This window comes from Pecten maximus, chromosome 18 (assembly GCF_902652985.1).
Source record: "Pecten maximus chromosome 18, xPecMax1.1, whole genome shotgun sequence".
Lineage (NCBI taxonomy): Eukaryota > Metazoa > Mollusca > Bivalvia > Pectinida > Pectinidae > Pecten > Pecten maximus.
In genome coordinates this window covers 20594539-20605654 of record NC_047032.1, presented here as the reverse complement: position 1 = coordinate 20605654, position 11116 = coordinate 20594539, and positions in this window count along the sequence as shown.

Here is an 11116-nt window from a genome sequence, read left to right as displayed (position 1 = left end):
TTGTTTGTATCTGCACGTACCATTTGTCATATATGAAAATTAAATAAATGCCATATTTCTAGAAGTTAAATATAAAATCATTTTTCTAGTGGGTTTAGTTAGTGATATTTTATACATTTACAAAGACAACAAAACCCGTTATAGTCAAGTTAAAAGTGAATTTTAAGGCATACTGATAGTTCAGAATAGTTCTTCAACCCACATCGCTTGATTGTAATATCGCACCTTTGTGGTGTGTAAAAGTCAGCGAGAAAGGTTGGTAGGGCTGGAGCACTGTAGAACTTCTTCGGGATACTTTTTTCCACTTTAAATTTAAGAGATAAAATAGAAGTTCAAACTTTAAGAGGATGATAATGATAGTGTAAGGTATGTAACTCTTTGGGGGTGGTAATAGCTGAAAGTAGCTGAAAATACACAACTGCCTATATTCTTGTTTATACTTTGTCGGCACTGTAGCACCTTGTATGTTTTTGCATCATATGTATCTGAACTACGAAAATTCACTTTGTTATAAACGCATTTATTAATATATTAATGTAAGAATGCCATTAACTATTGCATAAAATTTCAATTCCTAAATTTGATACAAGGTAAACAATGCTAACATAGAAATCCCTTTCGGAGCCCCATGCGCAGCCTGTGCATAAGGTAGTATCAAATTCAACCGTAAAACAATGGAGAAGTCAATTTATTTATGACATAACGATGAAAAAGATTTGCATACAAATTGGTAATCGGTGGACGGGTCATGTATAATGTAGAGAGTGGCAAGCGGACCGGACACGGAGATCTCGGATTACGGGACATATTTATCGCGCACGTGGTTTAGCGTGACATGCGTTGGTATCAAGTTACGGAGTCCCAGGTGAACAAATCTACACAGGTTCTACACCAGATGTCTTCTCTTGTATTTAAACATTGTTCTTTACTTTCCATTGCGCACAACATGTTTTACTTTTATCGTCAGAAACCGTATAATTATGTAACGTCAACGTATTTTTCACGAAACTCGCTATCATCAGCTCGAAAATGCTTGTAGTTTATTTTTATACGAAGAGTTTGAAAGTGGACATATGAAATTACTGGACAAAATCTGTAAATTAAATTCAAATGTTTATTGCACAAATCTAATTACACAGTAATTCGACAGCATTACTTACATATACAATACATAACGTTCAACAATACAAGTAGATTATACTGCATACAAACCCTTCCTTATCAGTTCCAAAGACTTTTTATCTCAGAGTTATTAGCTGTCAATATGGAAATAGGATTAACGGTTAAGGGGAAATAACTCCAAAATTTGCAAATATCCAATTGATATATATAGACTGGCCCCCTGTCTCTAAAATATTAAAATCATCAATAAAATTGAGCTTCTTAATTTGGGTCCCTAGGCTATGTCTGATTCCTAGGTTTCAAAATAGGGGCAGATAATCTAGTATTAGAATTTGGCTTGGTCATTCTTCAAAAACAACAACAACAAAAAAAAAAAAAAACAAAAAAAACATAGGGTCTGGTGGCCAGTCTAAGATACAAACACTGGCCGGCCTCTATGACGTCACATCTTTCTGTACACTGACTCAACTGACATATATAACTGATAATTTGTACGATTACGAAGGAATCCAGTGCGGCAAATATGGCCTGAATCGTATTGTGAGGTTTGACTTTACGTAAATAGTGTAGAATACATATAAATGTGCAGTAAATATATTGTATTTATTTACATGCCTTGATATAAAATCCTTCTTAAAATATGAATCCTGTATAATGTTTCTTTAGACATCCTCGAAAATTAGTCATACTTAGGTATTTTTTTTCATGGAATATTTTTAATTATCCTTAAAAATTCATTCACAGATACTGGGAATGGCAAGATGATTCCATCTTAAAAGTACACATTTTGCTATTTTATATCGGTGTGATTTCTGTTTAGTAACAAGACGATATGGTGATCTACCCGGTATGCTTTAAACGACTTTGCTATGTATTTTTCGGCATAGCCGTATAATATTCTTTTGGCCCCGGATTTTTTTGTTTTGTTTTTTGTTTAACGTCCTATTAACAGCCAGGGTCATTTAAGGACATGCCAGGTTTTGGGGGTGGAGGAAAGCCGGAATACCCGGAGAAAAACCACCGGCCTACGGTCAGTACCTGGCAACTGCCCCACGTAGGTTTCGAACTCGCAACCCAGAGGTGGAGGGCTAGTGATAAAGTGTCGGTACACCTTAACCACTCGGCCACCGCGGCCCCGGATACGACGCGACAGATGGCGTTACTGGTCAAGATGAAGTATGTGACTGCTTAATGTAGCGGTAAATGCAAAATGCAGATATGCAGTTAAAAACGAAACAAAGTTTAGATTGAATGCAAGCTTAATAAGTGGATGTGTCTTTTCAAATGACACATTAATAAAATCATATTCCTTATTCAAATGCAGTCTTATTATCACCAAAAATGATTCAAACTGATATAATTATATCTGTGCTGAAACGCATTAATTCATTAATTTATTTCACCAGCAGTTTACGTAATTATAACAACCATCATTAAAGCTGTGCCGTTTAATTTTTTAAAGATATTTCTTGTTACTAATATATTGAGAAGAAAATGACCAGAAACCTTTATCGGTTTAGCCACTTCAAAAGCTCAGTACTCAGACTTTCATGTAAAACGATTATTTAGATAGACAGCCACAAGTCAACACATGTATGTATCTTGTCGATAGACTGTCTTTGTAATAACTTACCAAACTAAATCCGGTCAGGTATGTGGAATCGCGAGAAGATGTCGCTCGTTTGTTTGAACAGACAAAATTGTCTGGACTATAGCCATTTGGTTAGCCTCTACTGTATTCTTTCCTCATAATTAAAATCAAAATGAGGTGTTCCGAAAGGAGCTTGACGAGACGCCGATTGTCAGCCACGAGGATGGATGATAATATTTATAATGATGTACGCGACATTCTTTCCCCGTGCGTAAGCGACAGTGTTTGAGATACCATTAAGATACTAATGAATTAGCTACACGATTGACCAACGGATCAATATTGACTCCGACATTTTTCATCAGGTAGTCTTCGATGAACAATCATAGACAAAGCATACTTAGATTCTCAAGATAGGATTTAAATAAAACATGTATATCCTTGTTGACAGATTTAGTGTCCACGCACATGTCACCATGGCATCCACAACTCATGACATACTATTAAGTAAAATATTTATTATGAAGCTCAATAATTTATTTTGTAATATATCTAGTTCTATGTAACAACTTCACAATTAAGTTTTTGTCTGAAGGAAGGGGGTTTACAATTTGAAATGCTTGTTCCTTATAATTTATATCAAAGTATTTGTGAACTTTGAAATTGTACGTCTGTAGGTTCTGTGAAACGGGCAATGGACATGGTGTATATACCTCACCAGGATATCAAGTTTCATGTTTTTATTCACCGAATGCAATACAGCATAGGTTATACAAATACATAATTCAAGAATCATACTGAAAATTCCTTAAATTACTAAATACAATTTAATTAAATGAACGTACTTTATATAATTACTAAATACAGATTCATAAGATGTTTTCTTTTATCTATTGCTTGGATAAAAAATGACCAAATTTACTTAAAATTTGAACATTTTTGCATGAAAATAGTTCTATATGCTTATCAACACTCGGATGGCTGTAATGATATAATAAACCTAGCTCTGAGCTCTGTATAAGCTGGACATATAAAATACATCTCTTTTCTAAATCATTCACGAAATTTACTTTAATATTTGTTTGGTTTTGGAATTAAGAGATTGTGTCAAATGATATTAAATTTCAAAGCTAACAACAAGGTATTTATAATTTTGGGAAACAGCAAGGTATTTATGAATTTGGCATTTTGAAGAATTATCGAATGCACTATGCAATTCCTGAATAAATATGTCATGCAAGCGTTGCGTATATGTTTTTAAAAACTGTTTTTTCATTTTGAGCAAACCAAACATAGTTTAACCCTTTAGGACAGTGAGACAATGTAGCTGAAATGATGAGTTGCTTGTTGTTATTAAGATATCTCCTTTCAAATCTTCTTTATCCACCCTGCTTCCCGTAACCTATCTCCCTGAACAGGTCTAGTAGTCGTACTGTCCCCGAACATCCCTAAATGTTGAGGACAAACCAATATTACTTGGGAGATAGTGCAATGTTTACTAACACGTATAAAACGTACAAATCATGTCAAAAACCTACTGAGGAAAAGGTACAGTGTAATGTATCATCAATAAAAAATGATCTTTTTAAAAATCGACAAAATAACCACAAAAAAAATATTGAATGCAACATTTGAGGGAAAATAGCGAATTATATCTTAATCCAATCGGGATGTCCCCGGGACGACTAGCTTTCGTGAAACAAGACGAACGCAAAACATACAGCTCATCATTGTACACTGCGTTACTTTATATTCTAAACGGTTGCATGAGTCGGAACAGAACATATAACTCCGTGGTTTACCTTGCACGAGTGTCTAGGGGAAATTGGCAGTTTTTTTTTAACCATTGCAGAGTAAGGGAGATAACTCCTATAACAATGACTCGTCGTTTGGTGATTTGGAGTTGCTTATGTACTATTAAATAAGACAAAAACAGCTCTCCTTTGCTGATATTTGATCTCAGGACATTTCAATTTTAAAGACAGGACCTGTTTTATCTTTAAAATCAAACATAAGACTCCAAGCCGCAGTACAACTTACGACAGGGATTCTCATATAAGCAATTCGAATCAAAAACACTACATGGTTTTTGGCTCGAGCCCTTACCGGGTCTCGAACTCGGCTATCTATATTGATTTGAAAGAATCTAGAGTGATGTGTGGAGATAAGACATTCCAGTCGGTTATTGTTCTGATAAGGATGAGGATTTCCCAGTGTGTGTTCTATGTGATCGAAACTGATATAAATTCGAGTGGAAATTTCGAGAAAAACGGTTCGGCGGAAAAAGTGATTTTTCTGACGGACTTTAGGTGATGCATGCTTTTGAAAAATGATGCAAGCTAAAGAGAGGCACTCTCAGACGTTTAAATCTCCAAAACTAGAGCTTTTTCTTAGTCTGTCGGGCAGCTCTGCCTTGAACCATTTCAATCTTTTGAATGTCATTTTCAAATATGGATCCGCCACCCAGGTTGGGGACCACATTATCTTGACCAACTTTGTATTCTCATCAAATGGGACGGGGACCTCAAAGACATGAACTCAAGTCGGTGCTCAGTTGAGTGATGACGTAAAACCACATGCGCGTGAACGCAGCCTTACTAAATGTAGATAGGTTCTCTGTACCATCATTTCAATAGTTTAGGTATTCGTTTATGTTATTGAAATATGTCAAACAAGAGTTATCAGAGGACATCTTACATGTAGTTCGCCAAGTTGAAACTATGAATTATTTTTTGTAAAGGTCAAGGTCAGCAGGTCCAAAGATGTACAGCCAATGGTCACAAGGAACACACGCGTCAAATATATAAGCTGCATCCTCATTAGTATTTAAAACTTTAACCGATCTGCCTAGGGATGTCAGAGTCAGGGGAATAGCAATAGCTTCACTGAACTTTGTCCCTGTGAGCTAATAACCTCAATTGGTATTGTTGATAAATGAGACAAAACCTATATGAAACCTAAAATTTTAAAATACATACTGTATCTCAGCCCACTGACCCTGAAAATAGCTCATTTATATGAGGAAAATTTATAGCAATCTCTGGTACCTGATGGCAAAAGATCAGGTCTCTGGGTCTTCTGGAAATTAAGTAGAAGATCGGGGAAATTTCAAAAAAGTATTTCGCTCCTTTTACCTTGCGAGTAAGTCAGGGTCATTGTTGTTAGGTAATTCCATAGCACTCCATAGCAGGTACCTACTGGCCTATCCTGAGTATCCTGGGTTTTAAAAACTTAAAGAGGCTTGCCCGCAGAGAGATCAGAAAAATTGGCTAATAGAAAAAGATTTTTTACACATGACAGATTGTTGGAATTGTTGAGTTTTTCATTTCATTTTCCTTATAAAACGCTGAAAAGTGATATTAAAACCTCATTCTTAAATATTATTTATTTAATCGCAACCCGCAATAAGTCTAATTTGATTGACACATCAAAGAAACAAGCACGTGCACAGTGATAACTTCAAAGGCAGCGGCGATTTACAAAGAAGATTTGCCGTTATATTCCATACATTTCCCCCTCAGGTTGAGTTTTAAAACGTCTTTTAAATACATATTCTGTAATTGTTTTCAAGAAATAAAGTCGGAAAGCCTCTAATTTTGTCACATAGAAACGTGTACTGAAGTTTACTTAGTGATCGGAGATGTGCCGTTTACCGGTCCGTCTGCGGGTAAGCCTCTTTAAAAAGAAGATTTTCAAAGGAGTTTTTTTTTAATATTTGACCCATTTGACCTTGAAAATCAAGTTCATCGAGGAAAGTTCATAGCAGTCCAAAACAGGTACCTAGTATAATTACTAACCGTTTAAAAGTATGTTAAAAGTGTTTTCCAGCTAGTCGGTAAAGTTTGTAGAGTGTAGACAATGACAGGTACTGCTAATAAGACTATGCATCAGTTCATTTACTGCCAATGCTGGACGTTCTTTTTTTAGATATCTCCTAAGTCTTATCCACAATGGTGTAACGCTTGTAGTCATGATATTATAACCAGCTTTCCATTACGTCTTGATATTTGCACTTTGAGTGACCTCTGACCTTGGGAAGTACAATTAATACTGCTATGAATTCGAATTTTGGTACCGTTACTTTTTTTAATATATAAGCATAGCTTCGGCATGGTTTTAGAAAAAAGTTCCCAGAGAACTGTATCACGAATATGTTATTTATCTTGTGACCTTAGAAGTGGCTTAGCAAAGCTACCTCCCTCCCCCTATCAACCCGCTACCAATCATCTGCGACCATGGCAACCAAATACTAAACATACATGTACATAATGCAGACATATAGGTTCAATGGTAAAGCAATTAATTAGATAACACCTAAAATTGTAAAGACGACATTACAATTATCATAACAAATATTTACAATGTAACTAATTAAATCACCATTCCTTTGGCGTTATAATTAATAAAATTACAGATTAATTTTCATGTTAAATATTGTATTACTAGTATACACGTGCCATCCTTTAAAACTATACGACTCTTCCCGACTTGTTCGTATCACATAATTAGTTCAATGCATATCTTTAAATTTTCAAGTTTCCCGAAGTTTGTTTATTTGTCAGCCAAATTTGCAAACTCTTCGAAAAATAAACTGCCTCTTTGAAGTTCCGGGAGTGAAGGAGGGCACTCGCATGACATTGTACAACTCTCACGTTACAACGCCACTGTGAAAGCATTGCAGACACACTAGTAAAGGGAGATAACTCGAAGAGACATTATATCATTACCACGATGTATTTGGTTATCATTTTTGGATTCATACCGAAATATATTTCATGGTAATTTAAGGTCACATGGTCTACGATATTCATGTGGAAACATTATGTGCAGTTTTCAGGGAATACGACTCTCAAAATGAATAAATGATTTTGAAAATACCTTACATTGTTTTGGTTTTACTGTAATAATCGTAGTTTTGAGAATTCTCGTCTCCCTTCGGCTGTCTGATAGAAAGAAACGAAGAGAAGTAATTCTGATAAATCAGAGTGTAATTAAGAAGATTTGACCATTGTATCTATTTTGAGAAAATTCAATATATATCAGAATTAATTAATATTAATTCATATTGCTTAACGATGTAGATGGTTCCAGTATCGGTATGGTGGCTGATCACGCGCATCACATGTTGGCGTGTTGGCGCGTGCTCAAACATAGCGAACGGGTGCCATTATTACGTATCCATACGTAGCTCTATAGGGTAAATTTTATTTACATGCGTCTTAGTCCTTTATTTTGACTATCAATGCTATCCACCACATGTATATATATGTCTATTGGTGTTAATTGTAACATGTAAATGTTACCATTTCATTTCATATTGATGTGAGGTGTTCCAGTTCCGAAGATTGCCTTTGTATGTACATGGGAAAGCAATTAATATAAGCTCTTAGCTTGTTTTCCCATCACATACAATATTTGTATATGTATCGAATATTTTGAGTAATGAATACAATGATGTTTAAACTAAGGCGCAAATACGCCAACACGCAAAAGCCCGGACACTCCCCTGTCAAACTCATTAAATAATGTAATGATATTTGATGATAAATTTCTGGAACCTGATTCTGTATCCTCTATACCAGACTCAGTACTTGGTAATTGTTATAATACCAGGGTTTTTTTTTAAATTCGGTACGATATCAAACGCGTTTTGAAAATCGATGTAAATACAATCGACAGGATTTCTATTGTCGAGTGACCTGGTCTATTAGTCAAGAACTGTAAGGAGTTGACGAGTTGTCGATCAGCCCGATATGAATTCTTATTGTTTATTACAGAGAAGTGAGTTGGCTTTCATGTGTTTAAGTAGGTGATTCCTTACGAGTGTCTCCATTGTTTTGTACACAACTGATATGAGACTGTCAGGATTGTAATTTACAGCGAGTGACTTGTTTCCTTGCGCATACATGAGCCTCCTTCCCGACTGTTGGACCTATTCCTGTTTCTATAGTTATGTCAGTGGCACTATACTATTGTGTTGGCCAGCTCCCTGAGAAGTCCTGGGTGTATTTCGTCTTGACCCGGATATTTATAAACATTGAGACTAAATAATGCTTTTTGTGTTTCTTTGCTCGTGGGCATCACGTTTTTCATCTTCCTTTTGACATCTTTTAAGAGGGATTTGAAAAATATCACCTTTGGGCTCTGTCACAAATATACTACTAAAAACATTTGAAAGAATTTCGGCTTTCTCACTGTCTCCGTCTGTTTTTGCCGATGTTGTATTGTTTTAAACAGTATGAAGATAACCTATAGCCAATTTAGTTTGTCACTTCCTATCTATATATTGTCAGATTATTTCGAGTTTTACCTATTGACTAATTCATACTCAAATTGTGTTGCGAGGCCTGCTGAAACACCCACGAAACCCAGGTTTACCCTGGTACCACCAACTGACCCTGGTCAGAAAATAGCTTGCCATGGGACTTCCCCGTGTTTCCCGGGAGGTCTCCGGCACCAGTACCAAAATACAAGTAAAACCAAACATGGCTGCAGTGCTGGCTATACGTATGCGCACGTGATTACGATATGTATTCCAGCCTCGTGTGTGAGTGTGTGTGTGTGTGTGAGTGTGTGTCATAGAGTGTGTAAACAATGTACAGCGAGAGGTATGGCAAGTCCAGTTGTCATTTATTCTTGGAGCAATATTGATCCAGTATTTTACCAAATTATATTAGATATCTTAATATGACAGAAATTGTTATTTTCATTGAATGTACGTGTTTTGTTCCTTTCCAGTTATGTTTCTGTGCTATCCCAATATTCACAGTCGATCCCTATGTCCAAATTGACCACTCGATTTAGTTGGGAATCCCCCTCTAAATTTAGCGCGGAAATTATTTCTAAGTCATCACGTGACTGTTTTGAAATCGAGGCATTTTCATTTATAAACACAAAGTCGAAATATCCCATCTGGGTTAGTTGGATAACGAATTATAGAGTGGTTTAAATGTTAAATAACACGTTCTATATATATTCCGGCACAACTATTTATGTGTATATAAGTGTAAGCACTGTACATATAGTATAGTAACAGTAGCGATGTACTGGTACAGACTGTATAAATATTACTGAGTTTGTGTAAATATTACAGAGTTTGTTATGGTCTACTATCCATCAATCCAGCTGCTTTCATGTTTGAACTGTTCCAATCTATTGTACTGCTTCCCCAGTGTAATTCTAGGATTGTCTTTGACCCATTTGGCCATTATTCTCTTTATTGCGGAAGCTGTTGTCGTTTTCAACCGCAGTCGATTCACGTTGGAAGCCATTTTTGTTTTCAGGTGTTTTGGTTTGTTGTGCTCATGCGTTTTATCGTGTATGTCACAAAATTTACATATCCAGACTATTGATCAACGAATTGTGATAACATTTTGATAATTAATAATTTATGTTTTAATGTACATATATCATCAAATTCGAATGGTTATTGTTCATAATGCTATTGTTTTTAAAGATATACCCAATAATATGAAAAAATACAAAATTAAATTTGGTTTACCGTGATGTCCCTTTAAACCCAAATTGAGCATCACTTATTTTGAATATGTATAATCGAAATCAACGAGTCTATCATTCTAAATTGAAGTAAAAAGTGTTCTCAAGCAACTGATTGAAGTAATACTCGCGGTAGTTATTAGTATCATTCCTGTCAACCTTCTAGGGACAATGTTACCTATTGAACATGTAGTTGAATAATTACCAGACTTAAAACAGTATTAAATAATTCAACAAGGCACTGTAAAAGGACATCTTTATCCTTTATAAAATATTATATTATTAATTAGAAAATCATGACCACATGCTTAGATGCTCAACTTATTAATACTTTAAGGATTTCATTTCCAGTGATATCAGAATCTAACTCTTGAAATGCAGAAATCTTTATATTGTTGTCACACTGTTTAAAAAAATCCGTTACCATTTCATTCTCTTCAGGTTCAGTGAAAGATATACTATGAAAATAATAAACTATAGGACTGTTCATCCAAATTGCATTTAAAAGCCACATACTCACGAAGAAACATAATATATCAATGTTTACAGTTTTCGGACTTGATACATACCTAACAGAAACGGGGAATCCCCCCCCCCCCCCCCCCCCCCCCCCCACACACAATAATAACTGTGGCTGCCGGACCAAGTTTCTCTGAAAATTAGTCCTACAATGCAACGGCGGGTTTTACAGTCCATACAAAATGGCGGAACGCCGCAAACGTGGAAACTGTGAAAACGCAGACAGATTCTGCCAAAAAAGGCACCAAAGTGTGTGTAATCGGCAAAACCCGAGTATTTCCATAGGAAAGGAAAAGATTCGTTGGAACTTAACGAGAGAAGAAAATGGAATAGACTCAAATTCCTATTTTTCCGGACGTCTATTGGATTGCTGGCTAGCTTTTAAAC